This window comes from Geotrypetes seraphini, chromosome 12, assembly GCF_902459505.1.
Source record: "Geotrypetes seraphini chromosome 12, aGeoSer1.1, whole genome shotgun sequence".
NCBI lineage: Eukaryota > Metazoa > Chordata > Amphibia > Gymnophiona > Dermophiidae > Geotrypetes > Geotrypetes seraphini.
Genome location: NC_047095.1, coordinates 84,019,388 through 84,036,620, shown reverse-complemented (window position 1 = coordinate 84,036,620; position 17,233 = coordinate 84,019,388).

Sequence of the window (17,233 nt, the reverse complement as noted above, 5' to 3'; positions counted from 1 at the left end):
TGCGTTTGAATTTCTTGGAATTATCAATGGCATCGTGTAAGATGATTGTATGGCAGACATTAAATTAGCAACGTATCATACATTAACTGTTGATGAAAGCACAGACATTTCTGTCAACAAGTACTTAATACTCTACTTTAAGTATCGGCCAGTCAATTCAAATGAGTAAAGGACATCATTTGGTGGGATGCTACAGTTGGAAGTACATCAATAGTAACAGCAATTAGGGAATTCTATAGGAAACATGAACTTGACCTGAATAAAATGGTTATGTTCACCTCTGATGGTGCCTCTATTATGTTGGGCAAAAAAGATAGTGTTGCAGCACCGCTGAGAAAAGACATTCCACATTTAGTGCAGCAACATTGTGTTGCACATCGGGAAGATTTGGGACTTTTTGATTCATGGAAAGAAGTAAAATTGATGAAAGAAGTAGAAACTGTAATGAGAACTGTGTACACGGTATTCTGTCGGTCTTCTACTAAACGATGCAAATTTCAAGAAATAGCAGATGCATCTGAAAGTGAATCAATTGCTTTCAGACCTCTGAATGAAGTGCACTGGTTATCTAGACACTTTGCACTTAAAGCAATTATTCAAAATTATAATCCCCTGTTAAAATATTTTGAAGAAGACAAAGATAATGATCCTTTTGCAAAGTACTGCTATAAGAAGCTGAACAGTGAACAATTTCATATTACACTTGAAGTTTTGAATGATGTCTTATCAGAATTGGCTTCCTTAACCATGGCATTTCAAAAACGTGGTTCGACACCCATTGGAAGCTTATCATCTTGCACAGGGTAAATTGAACAAACTTCGAATGCAATACTTAGGCGACAAGGTTAAGTGGAGTGATAAAGTCAACAGTCTTCTTGACAACAGGATGAGTGAGGTCTGGAGAAAAAGTTTCAGTGGATACTAATTCCATATTAACCTTCATCAACATCCTATGTTTGCATCTGGGTGAAAGATTTCCTGAAAATGAAGTTGAGGAATGGTCTGCTTTTGACTGTACAGCAATATCACAATGCAACTTTGACTTCGGAAATGGACATATCAGATCTCTTTGTTTAAAGTATAAACAATTTCTTCTGGAGGAAAGTGTTATTATTCAGCAATACAATGACTTTAAATTCCTTGTTGCAGAAAAAAATCAAAAGCAATCTGATAAACAGCTTTCCAGATATGACGAAATTTGCATTTTAGAATGATCAATTTGCAGATTTAGCAAAATTGATGGATATTGGTGCCACATTCTTAGCATCTAGTTCAGATTGTGAGCGTGGTTTTAGTCTAATGAACAATTTGAAGACTAAACAAAGGAATCGTTTATATTTAGAGCATTTGGAAATGCTGATGCGTGTTAAGAGTCATCTTCAAGATAGAGGCTCAACAGATCTTGACAGAATTTATTCGGACTGGACAAATCGCAGGGAAAATCTTTGAAAACTAAATTGCTGTTATTTTCTAAATTTTAAGTATAAAGTACAATGATACCTTATTTATAGGTAGCGCTCAATGAAACATTTCAATGAAACATAATTTATGTTTATTGAAATGAGACTTTATGTTACATAAAGTGTAACTAAAATTACATTGTGTTTTCTTTAATTTAGAATAAACTCAAAGACCTGCCCATAACTGAACTCCGGGCCCTCTGGCAATCATTTTTATAGCGCACACAAATTTAGTTTTTCTATAAAATGCACACAGATGAAATTTTTTGTGCACACAGCCTATGAAAAATTAGAGGGAACATTGATTGAGACATCTGGGTTTTACTTCCATTGAAAGCAACAGAAGTAAGGAGGACAGATTGAGACATCTGGACTTTATTTCCATCAATGGAAGTAAACCCTAGATGTCTCAATCCGTCCTCCTTTTTCAGGAGCCATATGATAATGTTAATTTCTAGACTCCCTAATTATAAATTGTATCAACAGTTCCCCCAAACCACAATGGTCTGTCCCCCTAAGAACACTTTTCCCCATTATTAGCTCTATGGCCCCTTCCTGCTTCCCTCACCATAAAATTCCAGTAAATGTCTTTTGTTTTACCATAAATTCATACTTTGGGATCTAGTGTCCATCCCAGCCAAGACCACAGCAGCCCCGACCCCAAAGCTCTCTTCTTACTCATGGCAGGTATTTCTATAGCGGGGGGGAGTATGTCCCTTCCACCAAAATCAAAATGTAACAAAGGCTAGTGTCCCTCTATCCCAGTACATAACACAGTACTGTCCCTTGTGGCACTTGCATTTTCAGGAAGACCAGAGGACTAACTGGAGTCCACTGGCAGGAACAAGAACAGGGGAAAATCAGAACAGGAGCTTGGCAAGGGCTGCAAATCTGTAGGCTCTGCTGTAACCTCTACCTTCATTGGATTCCCTTGCTAAATGAAATCAAGTGTGGGAGAGATAGAGCCTGCAAATACCCACCCCCCTACCCAGCAGGCTCCGGTCTTACTTTCCTTCTTATTAATACCATGGGCAGTCAGCTCTTCTTGGCTGGTAGGACTCACCCCTCCCACATTTAGGCTACCCTGTTTATCCATACCAGAATCTGGCACCACCTAAAGGCTTGCTGAGGTTTTGGGTGAGTTGATGGGACAATGACAAGTGAAGGGCTTATATGTTTAGTGGTGAGAGAAATGTATTTCCAAATATTTGTCCCAATCACAGAAAAAGTTGGTCTCAATTTGAAATGAGTCAAGGTTACTGTGGATAATACGAAAAATGGACTGGATGTAGTAAATGGGCTCATTACATTTTTTTTTTAAATAGTAAGATGATGATATGGCTAAGTTAACCATAATAATTTTTTGTAGGAGCACCACAATGGCTATAACAGGGTTTAAAAGAGGTTTGGATAAATTCCTAAAAAGGAAGTCCACAGGCCATTATTGAGATGGCTTAGGGCAGGGGTGTCCAATGTCGGTCCTCGAGGGCCGCAATCCAGTCAGGTTTTCAGGATTTCCCCAATGAATATGCATGAGATCTATTAGCATACAATGAAAGCAGTGCATGCAAATAGACCTCATGTATATTCATTGGGGAAATCCTGAAAATCCGACTGGACTGCGGCCCTCGAGGACCGATATTGGACACCCCTGGCTTAGGGAAATCCACAGCTTATTCCTAGGATAAGCAGCATAAAATCTGTTTTATTACTGGGGATCAAGCTAGGTACTTGGGACCTAGGTTGGCCACTGTTAGAAACAGAATAATGGGCTTGATGGACCTTCGGTCTTGTCCCAGTATGGCAATTCTTATGTTACCTCAATCTTCTGCACACTCATTGAAGAAATATGACCACATTACAGAAGCATATCTCAAATCGCACTGGCTTCCAATCCCAGCAAGAATACAATTTAAATTCTACTGTGTATTTAAGACTTTATACGGAGACAGTCCGAACAACCGCCTCATCCACAACACCTCAACCAGACATAGGAAAACTCACACCCCATTCTCATACTCCCCAATTAAGGAGGTCAAACGGGAAAAAAACTATATGATGGCCTCCTAGCCACTCAAGCAGCCAAACTAGACAACCAAATTGCCAATCTACTGACGGCATCCCTAGACTACAAAACTTTTAGAAAAGAAATATAGACCATACTATTCAAGAAATCCCTGAAAAAGAAATAACACCGCAAGTATCAAACACCACCTCTCACTAAAGCCAACTACCCTAAACAAATAACCATACTCATTTCTTACTCTCTTTGAAAATTACCAAATTTTTTTTGGTAAGATCTTTTTGTAATACTTCCTTGATAATTCTTTTGTAATCCGCATTGAACTGCAAAGTAATGGCGGAATAGAAATCCCTAATGTAATGTAATATAATTTGTACCTAGTGGCACTAAGAGTTTGCAGAGAGTTACTAGAGTTTTGACATAGTAGAAGGAGCACAGTGAGGAAGTGCTACAACTACAGAGATTACCTCTTCTTTTTAAACATATTTCCAGTTCACAGTAAGAACTGGACCACATGGTCAAGTGCTCTCAGTAACGTGAAGGGCATAATCAATGTAAATCAGCCCTCCTGCTGCAGGAAAAGGACATTGGGCCGCGTGGGAGATCAGTTCCGCCTCCCAAAGCCACCTGCGACTCACAGTTTCTTCTCTTCTCCATTGCTACCGGGAGCTGCCCCAACATAAACCAGCCCTCCCGCTGCAGGGAAAGGACATCAGGCCTCCCAACGCCCCCCCACGGCTCTAACATTTGAAAAGGCCAACAGCGGGATCTATCTCCCACACCGAAACCAGCAGGACTGGCGGCACTCCGAACCAGCCCAAGCCCCTACCCCCTGACACCAAAATGAAGCTAACCCCACAAACACACACTCAAGCCACCCTACTGATAATCCTCCTCAGTTGGAAAGTAGTAGCAAACAACTTATCCACCACACCCACAAGCTCCATTGCAAACAATATCCAACACGACAACAGGAGAACCCTAATAACAAGAAGCTCAAACCACCAAACCAGCGCTCAACATCCCATCACCCCAACCTGGAGAAGAAGATCAACACTTCCCAAGACCAAACCTCAACCTCCTCCTAAAACACTCATCTACCCTGAAACGACTCACAATCATCAAACAGATAGCACTACCCTAACATGTGCCTACGTAAACATCAGAGCCTTAGGACCTAAAACAGAACATATAAAAAACTGGATAAAAACCGAAAACCTAGACTGCCTTTTCCTCACAGAAACCTGATTAACCTCAGACGCAGACCCTAGAATAATAGAGGTATGCCCTCAGGGATACAAAATAAAAGTGACCTGCAGAGAGAAAAAAAGAGGAGGAGGACTAGCAATACTAATCAAGGACTCCCTAACCCTAAATATACTAGAAAAAACATCCACCACACAAATGGACTTCCTTGCCTGTCATCTCTCAAGCACCACACTAAAAAACCTCACTAAACTGCATACTCTGCTACATAACACCAGGAAACTGGACCACAGTAAGACCTGAATTTGAAAACTTCATTTACCAAAACTCTTTAACAGCAGAATACAACCTTATCCTAGGAGACCTAAACCTACACCTTGAAGACCAAACATCCAAACCAGCAGAAAACTGTCTATCATTTCTCAATGCCTTATCTTTCCAAATCCTAAACCCACAAACCACTCATGAAAAAGGACATCAACTCGACATTGCAGCCTTCATGACCCATCAACCACTCACCCCAGTAATTCAAACACCTAATGGAACCTGGTCCCCATCCCTATGGTCAGACCACTATACATACACCTTCAACATCAACTGGACCAAGAATAAAACCACATCTAAATCCAAAAGAATAACATACACCTCACGCAAACACATCGAGCCATCCGTATTCTGGACAAAAATAGATGAAACAATCCAAGACTTCATCTCTCACTGGAATAATCTGAACCCCAACATCTTTGATGAACTAGCCCCATAACAAACCAAAACTAGAACCAGCAGAAGATCAGACAAATGGTTTGACAACAAACTGCTCCAACTTAAAAGACAATGCAGACGACTAGAAAGAAAATGGAGAAAAACAAACCTAGATCAAACAAAAACTGCTTTGAAAAAAATTAACAAACAATATAAACTTCTACTAAAAGACAAGAGGAAAACTCACTACACCAATCTAATAGGCAAAGAAACCCAAGATACCAAAAAACTATTCCAAATATTAAAAGATCTAACAGACACCAAACCCTACATGACCACTAACAATACCCCATCCCCCTCAGCCACCCTCTTAGCAGATCACTTCAAGAACAAAATTACAAACGCCACAGCCACCTTCAATTTACCCCATCCCACCTAAACGAACTCACAATTCACTCCACAGAAAAATAATCAACTGCAGCAGACAGAACATGGTCTCAATTCCCCAAAATACAATGGTCTGAACTCAATAAACTCTACAAAAAATACAGCCATGCCTCTTGTGACCTCAACCACTGCCCATCATATCTCCTTACTACCTCCAGTGCAAAATTCCGTACTCTACTTCTGCAATGGATACAAACCATGCTCACAGACGGCATTTTCCCTACTGACCTCAGCGAAATCATCATCACCCCAATCCAAAAAGACCCAAAAGGACCAACAGACCAACCTTCCAACTACAGATCCATTGCCTCAATACCACTATACGTCAAACTTACAGAAAGTCTAGTAGCCAAACTCCTCACCAACTATCCAGAAGACCATAACATACTCCACCCCGTGCAATCTGGCTTCAGAACCAACTTCAGCATAGAGACATTACTAGGCTCCCTTATTGACACAACCAGACAACACCTTAGCACAGGAAAAAAAATGCTTCTCATACAACTGGACCTGACCGCAGCATTTGACCTAGTACACCATAACATCCTCCTGCAAATCTTGGATGCAATAGGTATCTCAGATAAAGTATACTCTTGGTTTGAAGGCTTCCTAAAATCCAGAACATACAGACAAAGAAAAATCTGAACCTTGGTCAAACCCCTGCGGCATACCACAGGGATCCTCACTATCCCCTACTCTATTCAACCTATACACTGCCTCTCTCGGAACATACCTGGATAATCTAGGCATAACCACCTGATATGCTGATGACATTACCATTCTCATACCTTTTGATCAGCCAAAGACCACCATGACAAATATACTACACCGAACACTAGAAACAGTTACGACTTGGATGAAAGATCACAAACTGAAACTCAAACCAAAAATAAATTCATCCTCCTCGAAAATGACAAAGTCCCAACCATAACTGATATAGAACTCAACTCAATCAACTATCCCATCCAAACCACCATAAAACTACTAGGAATGACAATAGACAGATGCTGTACCATGCAACCGCAAATAAATAAAATACAGAAGTCCTTCGCAGTCATGAGAAACCTGAGACAAGTCCGGAAATTCTTTGAAAGAACGCAATTCCAGCTTATTGTGCAATCCCTAATCCTAGGTCTGCTAGACTACTGCAACATCCTCTACCTCCCCTGCCCTGCTACTATGACCAAACAACTACAAACAATCCAAAATACAGCTCTGAGACTCATTTACTTATTGAGGAAACATGACCATATCACAGAAGCATACATCAACTCACACTGGCTACCAATCCAGGAAAGAATACTATTTAAATTCTACTGCATGTTATTTAAAACCCTAAATGGAGACAGCCCATCCTACCTGAACAACCACCTCATCCAAGCCACCTCAACCAGCCCTAGAAAAATGCACTTCCCTTTCACACACCCCCGATCAAAGAAGTAAAACGGACAAAACTATACGATGGCCTCCTAGCCACTCAAGCCTCAAAACTAGATAACCAGATCTCCAACCTACTGACAACCACCCAGACTACAAGATGTTCAGAAAAGAAATAAAAACTGTACTCTTCAAGAAATTCCTGAAACAGTCCTAACATCACTTACACTGTCCTTCCTCCCTCCCACCACACTTAAACTACCTGACCTTCTCTGTACAACCCAAGAAATGACAAATGATCTTCCTGTATTACCCTCCATTCATAAATCTTTACCTACCACCACTCTTTACCACTCAAGAACTGACAAATGACCTACTCTTTACAACTCTAGAAATGACAAATGTTCTTCCATTGTAACCCCCCGTTCATAAATCTTTTGTAATCCGCCTTGAACCGCAAGGTAATGGCGGAATAAAAATCTCTAATGTAATGTAAATGTCTAAGTCCGTTTTGCCTAACTCACAAGTTGTCCAAAGTCGGACATGGGAAAAGGTCCATTTTTAAAAAATACGTCCAGCCATTTGATCGCCAGACCGCTAAGTCGTCCATCTGTATACCCCATGTTCATCCAAGTCAAAAATGCCTAGAAAAAGACCTTTTGTACTTGGAAGGGGCCAGAAATGTAAGGGACTGGACACCCAGACATGGCAACAGAGTAGTGGAGCACCTTACAGGGTACTGCTGTGAACTTTACAAAAAGGGTGCCACATAAACATCTCACAACAGCTCCCTTATAGGTCATGGTGAGCCCCCCAAAACACCCCCAGAATCTACTAGACCCACCTATCTACTACCCCAATAGCCCTTATGTTGCAGGAGCCACTTATATGGCAGTACAAAAGGGTTTGGATTTTTTTTGGGGGGTACACATGTTTCTCTATGAATGCAGTGATTAGAGTGGCTTATGGGCCTGTGAGGAGTGTGTGGCGCAGTGGTTGGATCTACAGCTTCAGCACCCTGGGGTTGTGGGTTCAAACTCCGCGCTGCTCCTTGTGACCCTGGGCAAGTCACTTAATCCTCCATAGCCCCAGGTACGTTAGATAGATTGTGAGCCCACCGGGACAGAGAGGGAAAATGCTTGAGTACCTGATTGTAAAAACCGCTTAGATAACCTTGATAGGCGGTATATAAAAATCCTAATAAACTTGAAACTTCTCCTCTCCATGGTTCACTAACCCATCCCCAAGACCACTTAAGCCACCTCTGTGCAGCTCTACTAGGCTTTCCTATGCCAAGCTGCCAGGTGCTGATGTTCTGGAGGCAGATAAGTAAAGTTGTTATTACATTTTTTTTTTATGGGGGGGGGTGTCAGTGATCACTGGGGCTGTGTGTGTGGGTCTATACTTTGCTTATCTGGTCACTTTGGATACCTTTTGTGGACTTAAACCTGCTTTTAGATGGCCTAAGTCACAACGTCCACGTTCCGTCTAGGCAGTATTGTAAAACCTTCAGTTATACATGCAGTACGACTAAGTCTAGGATGGGCCACGGCCCACCCAAATCCTGCCCTCACCACTCCTCCTAAAACGCCAGTTTTAGCTCTGGTCCTTCAGCAGCACTGTGAAGGCCTAAGTCGTTTTTAAATACATCTAAAACCCTGTTCGATTATCAGTACTTGGACGTTTTTTGTTACTGATCGTCCAAGTGCCGATTTAGGCCTGTTTTTAAGTGTTTTTCTGTTTCGATTATGAGCCCCATAGTATATAACAGCAAATAAAGACCTGCATGGCCCATTTAGTCCACCTAATAAGGAAGTGATAACTAAATTTGAATGTGTCACAAAAATAGTAAAAGTAATTAAAAAAACAAGCAGTTTGTAAGGAAAGCACGATGACTTTGGCACAGGGGAGAACTTGACATCTAAATGGACAATTGCTAGGTTTTGTGATAGGAGTTACCACTCAGAACAAGGATATTGAAGATATTGTGAACAAGACACTGAAATTCTCAGCTCAGTATGCAACAGTTAAAATGTTGGGAACAATATAGAACTAACAGAACAAAATGCAGAAGCTTTAAGATTCTCTACTGACCCGTGACACAACTACACTATTTGCATAATTTGACAATTCCATATGTGCCAGTAAGAAATTTGAGATCAATACAGGATAATAGATTAGTTCTCCCCTTACCAAAATAGAGCTAGATGGGAATCAACTAGAACTAAAGCTTTTTATTTCATAGCCCCTCAATTGGGGAATCATCTTCTGCGAGATTTGAGACTAGAGGCAAATGTTAAATCATTTAAAACAATGTTGAAAACTTTATTTCCATGAAGCATTTGGAGAAACGTCAACAAATTCAGATTTAGTGCACATATATTAGTGGAAATGGGTATTTTTAATTGGTTCTCTGTGATACAGAATTGATACAAAGATTTTTTAAATCAAGTGTTGTAGGTGTGAATGAGGGAGTGTATGTTGTGCTTTCTATTTAGAGCTGTCCTGTTACATAAAGAGTTCCTCTCTCTCAATGTATTTATATTGTAAACCGATTGGACCTGTCGTAAGAACATGTGGTATAACAAGTTTTAATAAAACATGCAGTTCATTTGCCCTATAGCAGAAATAAATGGACCATTAAGGGAACAAAACCACAGAAAGTCCTTAAGGACTCCCTTGAGAAAAGGAGACTGCGAGGGGACATGATTGAGACTTTCAAAATACTGAAAGGAATCGACAAAATAGAGCAGGAAAAAAAATTATTTACAATGTCCAATGTGACATGGACAAGAGGACATGGACTAAAGCTAAGGGGGGCCAAGTTCAGGACAAATATCAGGAAGTTCTGCTTCACGCAACGAGTGGTGGACACCTGGAATGCTCTCCCAGAAGATGTAATTGCAGAATCCACTGTTCTAGGATTTAAGGGTAAGTTAGATGTACATCTCATGAGTGGCATAAGGTGACGTAAGTAAGGGTAAGCTAGATGCACATCTCCTTATGAGAAGCTTAGAGTGATATGGGGACTAAAACTATGCCAGAGTACACCTGGCAGGGCCTCCACGTGTGTGTATCACCGGACTTGATGGACCTAGGGTCTGTTCTGGAGATGGCACTTCTTATGTTAATAAGTTGAGCAGCAGAACCAGCTTTTAGGGTGCAGTCTAACAGAGTGAGTGCTTCAGGTAGCTGCACGGCACTGTTGCAATAGAAAATCAACATGGGGCCTGTGAACTTCATGGCATACAACAAGCATTGTTAATCAGGTTTTCTATTCTACTTTTACATATTTAATTCAAGGTCGGATTACATTACAAGAGGTTGCGTCAGTTACCCAGGACAGTTTGACACAGACATTCAATAGAATTGCTAGTACAGGTAGGTCAGTATAACTATTAATATGGTTAAGTCATAGTTATAAATACATAGTTACAAGTTCAAGTAGGTCATCATTGGCTCATTGTTATGTCCTAGGAATTGCATTGGACAGTTTAGAAATGGGCTTTTACATTTACCATTTCAGTTACTTCATGGTTGGCTTTCTGTCTTGGTATAGAAGCGCAGAATTGTGAGAGCATTTCCAGGCTCCAAAAACCTCAAAGGGATCCACAGACTCAGAAAACAGTCCCTGTTCTCCTGTCCCGGGAAGTGCACCTGCAAATAAGGGATCAGCAAACAAGTCATCCACATCAGGAACCCCCAGATTAGGGTCAGGCAGCACAAGCAGAGTGGTAACATGAACTGAAGATATATCTAAACGAGTAACGCCACTGAGAGACGCTGTGGAGGTGGATTGGGACTTCTCAGGGAGAGAACACCAGGGGCTCCAGGGGTATAGAGTCACCCTAAGTTGAATAAAATTTTCGTTTCCTAGGCTGTGAAGGATCCACAGCCCAGTGAACAGAATTACCAGTCATGCCAAGCCCCGAAAGTCACACAGGTCGTCCCACGGGGCTAGCTGAGCGCTTAGTCACCTGCTTCAGCAGGGGAGAGGCTAAGGTTGACGCTGTGGCCCCCCCCCCAACTGCACCATGCAGTGCTCTAAAAAATGCTAAATATGCACAATCCTGGCAAGAATCCACGAGCCCAAGGACTCCATTCCGGCAAATTTCCAGGTGAAATTTACAGATTTGAAGATCGCAAAGAAAAAAAAAAATCCAAGATGGCCACCTTCAAAAATTCACACCAAAATCGTGATTTTTTTCACACTTTCAAACTCTAAAAACGGTGATTTTAGGATTTTTCAGGTGGGGGAACAATTAGAAATTCTCAAACACACCACTTTTCCAATATCCCCCGATTCCTCTCACAGGCTGTCAGCCTGTGTACTCACTGTGCCCAGACAAACTGTGCTGAAGCCTGCTTTCAGCTCTCTCACAGTAGCTGGATAAGAAAATTCATTGCCACAATGTTGGGAAAGGATCTGTAAAGATGATCTTCAGGCTGCGGACCAATGGATGCACACCAGGATAGGCGGAGGCACGAAGATGCAGACGGCAACCTGCAAGACCCCACCGAGGCAAAACAAGAAGTTTTGGAGTTGCAGGAAACTTTGGAAAAAAAAATTGTTAAAATCCAATATGGCCACTGTCAGGATTTTGACATCAAAATGGTTGAAAAACAATTAAATAAAAGTCAAAAACTGGCAAATTTAGGATTTTTGGGAGGGGGAACATAGGGAACAAGTACAAACCACTGAAAATTTGATTTTTTTACTCCCCCCCCTCAAATCACATCACAGGCTGTAACAACCCTTACTCACTGTGATCTGTACTGGCAATGTGCTGCAGCCTGCAGGGAGAAGAAATCACTGCCTCATCCAGAACATCTCCTCCAATGTTGATCTTTGTGCTGCCAGTTGGACACGGTATCTGAGCCCCCATCCCCAAGGACAGATGGATGTTCAACCAGAAGGGGGAGGCGAAAATACAGCTGGCACCCTGCATGACACAAGTTGAGCCTCCTACAGAATGCCTGACAGCCTGCGCTCAAACCTCTGCCAAGCAGTAGGTGAGCAATTCTAACTGGGGACGGCCCTGAGCTCCAAAAATGCTTCTGCAGGTTGCCTAACAGGTGCAGACCGCCGTCTACTTCTTCTCCATGCAAGTAGAACTGGACCCATAAACAGGGAAGCTCTAAGCAATACAAGACTAAAGAAATTCCAAAAATAACTCGAATAAAATAAAGAGCAGAGCAGAACAGAAACACTCCTTCCGGCTCGTGTGCAGAAGGGAAAAACTGTAGGAGGCAATAGAGCTCTCAGTGAAATAGGGTTACAGAAAAAATGCAGAGTGGATTCCTTCTGCAAAGGCTTGCAGCCATGGGGAGATAACTCGCTTGTCCAGAATAACACAGCTATTGCATAAAGTACAGTAGAATCTCAGTCATGGGGATTGGTGGATGCTGGATAACTGTTTTTCTGGTTGCCTGAGTTACTGTATAATACAGTACTGTACAAGGAGTATCTTGCCAGATCTCAATTCCTTCCCTCCCCGAAGCACCAGCATGGCAGGAGTCCTGAGCCACAACCCCCTTCCCCAAAGCCCCAAAAGCAGCAGAAGCAGGTGGCGGTCCTGAGCCATGAACCCCCCTCCCCAGCTCCTTCCCTTCCCCAAAGCGGCAGCCTGACAGCAGTTAAAACAGGCTGCATGCGGCCCTGCTGGCAGTGGCGTAGTGAAGGTGCCCCTCCCCTGCCCTGCTCTCCACCCCCCCACCTCCATATGCTCCTTCCCTGCCCCCTCCTGCCGCATGCTGTTTCCCTTCCCCCGTACCTCTAACGTTCTTGGCACGAGCAGCAATCTCCAAGCTGCTGTCGCGCTAGCATTGGTTCTTCCTCTGACGTCACTTCCTAGGCGCTGGTCCAGGAAGTGATGTCAGAGGAAAAGCCGCCGCTGGCATAATGGCAGCTTGGGAGTTGCTGCTCATGCCAGCACCACAGAAATATGTAAAAGAATACAGTAGTAATTTTAAAGGTTTAGCATAGCCTAGATACACCTTTTGCAACTTTGGACCAGTTCCGTTTACTACACAGCACACTATCTACAGACTGGGCAACGTATCAAGCAGTCAACAGTTTAGCATACCAAGAGCAAAAAGGTTAATGGATTTTGACTCAGCAAATAAAAATAATATACTGTAGTGTACTATGCAGGCCAGAGCTTGGCAGTTTTTCTATTGAAGGCTGCACACAGACAGCATGGGACTAGCAAGACACATGCTACTACTACACACTGTTCACAAGGACTGGGGTATTTCATTCTCAGATGCTGCATAACTTTCCCTTTCAAGCTTGATTTCTTTTCCAAGTCAGTCTTGTGTGTAGAGCTTTATCATCATAGACAGCAGTGCAGCCCAAATTGGGCTGCCAGCTGTTGTCTATCATATTCGCTTGCTGGCTCTAGTCATTACCAATTAGCAAAATCTGAAAAGTGACTGGGCAGGCTTTAAAAATGGACAGTCATCTCTGCACGGCATTGAGCTCTGCTTGTCAGTTAGTGAGATCTTGGAACTGCTAAGACTGCACCTTCTTCCATTATGTATACTTAACATCTCAGTTGTTAAGTATAAAATTATGTTCTTCAAAATACAATAAGTGAATACATGTAAATACTCTTCTGGCAACACCCTGATCTTGCCCAAACTTTGACTGTACAATGTAAGACTCCTACCCTAAAAGGAACTTCCCATGAGATACTGTCTCTATTGGGGAAGATGTCTCCAAAATGGTAGAGAAAAACAGACTTAGGAAACTGGGTAACACACTGAATGCTAGGGATCCTGGTCAAAGGAACATTTATCAAATCAGAGCAACTCAAGCATTTCCTGGCTCATGTAACTTTCTGCAACTTCAATCAAAATGTCTGAATTTTTAAGCCATCAGAGTCAGCTACAGTTAAGAGAAAACCCTCCTCTCCCCCTCCTGCTTTAAAAGAGAGTTAGCACACAGACAAGGGAAGGCAGACAATTCAAGTTTAATTTTGCCAAATAATATTGCAACTTTTTTAATTTATTTAAAACAAAATTCAAATTGGCAAAATTCCCTGTGGAACAGGCAGAAAGGCCCATGAGGCCAATATATACATCAAGTTTAACACTGTTAGCAGTTCACAGTCAGACAATAAAAGTGAGAATTAAATTAGAAAAAACCCCATCAAAATATATTACATTAATAATAATAATAAAACCCAAACACTGGTAGTGTAACCCACTGAGTGATGTGCATAATATAGCCCCAGGGAGATCCCACCAATCTCTGAACCTGCTGCCTCTCCCTAACTTTATGTGTGCAACCTTTGGTATTGTCCTATTTCTGCATACAAAAGAGGTCTTACCTGCTAATTTACTTTCCTTTAGTCCCTCTGGACTGGCTTATAAACCAAAGGTCAACAGGAATTCAAATCAAATGAAATTTTAAAAGGTTAGAAACTATTCTTAACACATTGCCCAAGTTTTCATTTTCAGCTTTCACTAATTATTATTTTATAAACCTGAGCTTGAGGCGAGTTACATTTCAGAGAAAGCACTTCCCTATCCCAGAGGGCTTACAATCTAAGGGCCCCTTTTATCAAGCTGCACTAGAGGTTTTTAGCGTGATCCAGCGAGGTAGATGCTCTGATGCTCAGAGAATTCCTATGAGCACTGGAGAACTTACCTTGCCGGCCCACTCTAAAAACCTCTAGTGCAGTTTGATAAAAGGGGAGGTAAGTTTGCATCTGAGGCAGTGGAGTGAACTAACGTGCCCAAGGTCACAGAGTGGTAGTAAAAGGAGTGGGATTTAAACCCTAGTTTCTCTTGTTTTCTCACCACTGCTTTAACCAGTAGGTTACCCCTTGATTATTTAAAAGCCTTTGCTTGTTGAAAGTCAGCTGAACTTATGAAGCTTACTAAATGTCTCTAGCCATCATAAAATCTGACAGGAATGTCACTGAACAGGCAGCAAAGAGCAATTCATTCTCAGCTGTTAGTCACAGCCTCAACCAGCTTATATAGTATGCAACCTAATAATTTACAGATTGATTCTTTTAACATGAATTTTTTAAAAATGTTACAGCCTTTTCCTCTTAATTTAAATCAATTTCTTGGGACTTCATAGGGTTCAACCGTAAACGAAGGTCAGTTAATGCTGATTTTCATGATTCTTGCATACAGGTGTATCATTTGTCTGTGTATCATTTCTAGATACATGAATTTGAAATCAATATGAAGCAAACAGCTTGTTAAGCTTACAATCAATCAAGTTGATCTATCTATTTTAGTAAGCTCAGATAAGAAAAAAGAAGCGATAATGTTTCCAAGTATACTCTGTCATGATCTCTTTAAACCAGGGTTGCCCAATGTCGGTCATCGAGGGCCGAAATCCATTTGGGTTTTCAGGATTGCCTGAATGAATTTGGATGAGATCTATTTGCATGCCCTGCTTCCACTGTATACAAATAGATCTCATGCATATTCATTTGGGAATCCTGAAAACCTGACCTGGCAAGGGCCGAGGTTAGATGACCCTACTTTAAACTAAAGTATGTATTCCATTAACCATAAAGGCAGCATATGTCTCCTCAACCCTTCCCAAGAAGAATGATTGTATACTCTAGATTCTACCAGTGTGCGACATTAACTTGTTCTCAGAGTTCTCCCAATTAAAAATCCAAGCACTGGGATGGCACGTGTTGCATATATTAAATGCTATTTGAAAAAAAAATTATCTGGACTTTATAACACACTATTTTACTTAAGAGCTCTTCTAGGGGTATAAGTGGAACAATCTATTTGTTTCTCAGAGCAGCTTCTAACTTAATTCATAGTACAACTGCAAACATGTCAAGAAAAATGTAGCAGCTGCATTGCTTAATCTGTTATATGCATTGTGGGTAATGAACTGGAGGGCTACCCTAGCAATGCCACAAGAGACACTACATTCACTTAAGAGGAAGTCAGGAAGCAATGAAGGTACCACAAAACGAGAGGGCAGGATGGAATGGGGGTTAATGTAAGTGTTTTTTGTCCGAGCTTATAAGAGGTATATATTAACAAAGGTCCCTGCTATGAGCTCAGTGGGCCTTGCCCCGATGCCTCATCACATAAGAATGAAATTTCTCTGCCTAGGGTGATGTGAAATAACATAAAATTGCAAATTAAATATAGACCTGCTGCACTTGCATGCTTATGAAAGCAGACTCCCAAAAGAAATAACACAATAAGTGTGATAAACACTCTTAAATAAGCAATTACTTTAATAAAATATTGGAAACAGTCTGAAACCTCTCTGTATGGCTGTTAGATTGAGGCAGGAGAAAGCAAGAAATGTACTGAACTAAGTTGCAAGAAGGATTGCTATAGGGTAGGAGTCAGTGCCAAGGTGCAGTAAATTTGTATAAAGCAGCTTTGCGTAGAAAGGCCAATATCTTTAACTAAGGAGGTAATGCTACTTGGTAGCATTGTCAGATCCAGATTTTTTTTTTGTTTTAAATGTACAGTGTTACCTGAACCTCTACTAGTTAACTAGATGCCACAAAAGCCCAAACTCACCTCTCTTAACCTGTACAGTGTACGAGTGTGCAAACGTTTACTACTCGTACATTAAATGTATGTTTACTGCATGTTCATGATAGTGCAAAAAAAAAAAAAAAATAAAGTTTCCAGTCATCACAAATGGCAATTACAGAGATCACCACAGCAAGAAACCAGTGAGTGCTGTCAGAAAGGTATGTTCTGCTTCCATCCACAGGAAGCCTCAGTAAAGGAAGGTACTTCTAAATGTCCACAGGCTCAAAATTCATTTTTCCTCTATGCAGTCAGACCCATCCTGATGGTACGGGGAAATCCAGAATAGAGAGCTGGCCTCTCTTAAGGGAAACATCTGGCATTTAAGATAGCTTCTTTCACATATATAGTATCTTTGACATTGTTTGAAAGAACCATAACCAACCAAACTGAGAAGCAAGAACATAAGAATCGCTGCTGCTGGGTCAGACCAGTGGACCATCGTGCCCAGCAGTCCGCTCATGCGGCGGCCCTT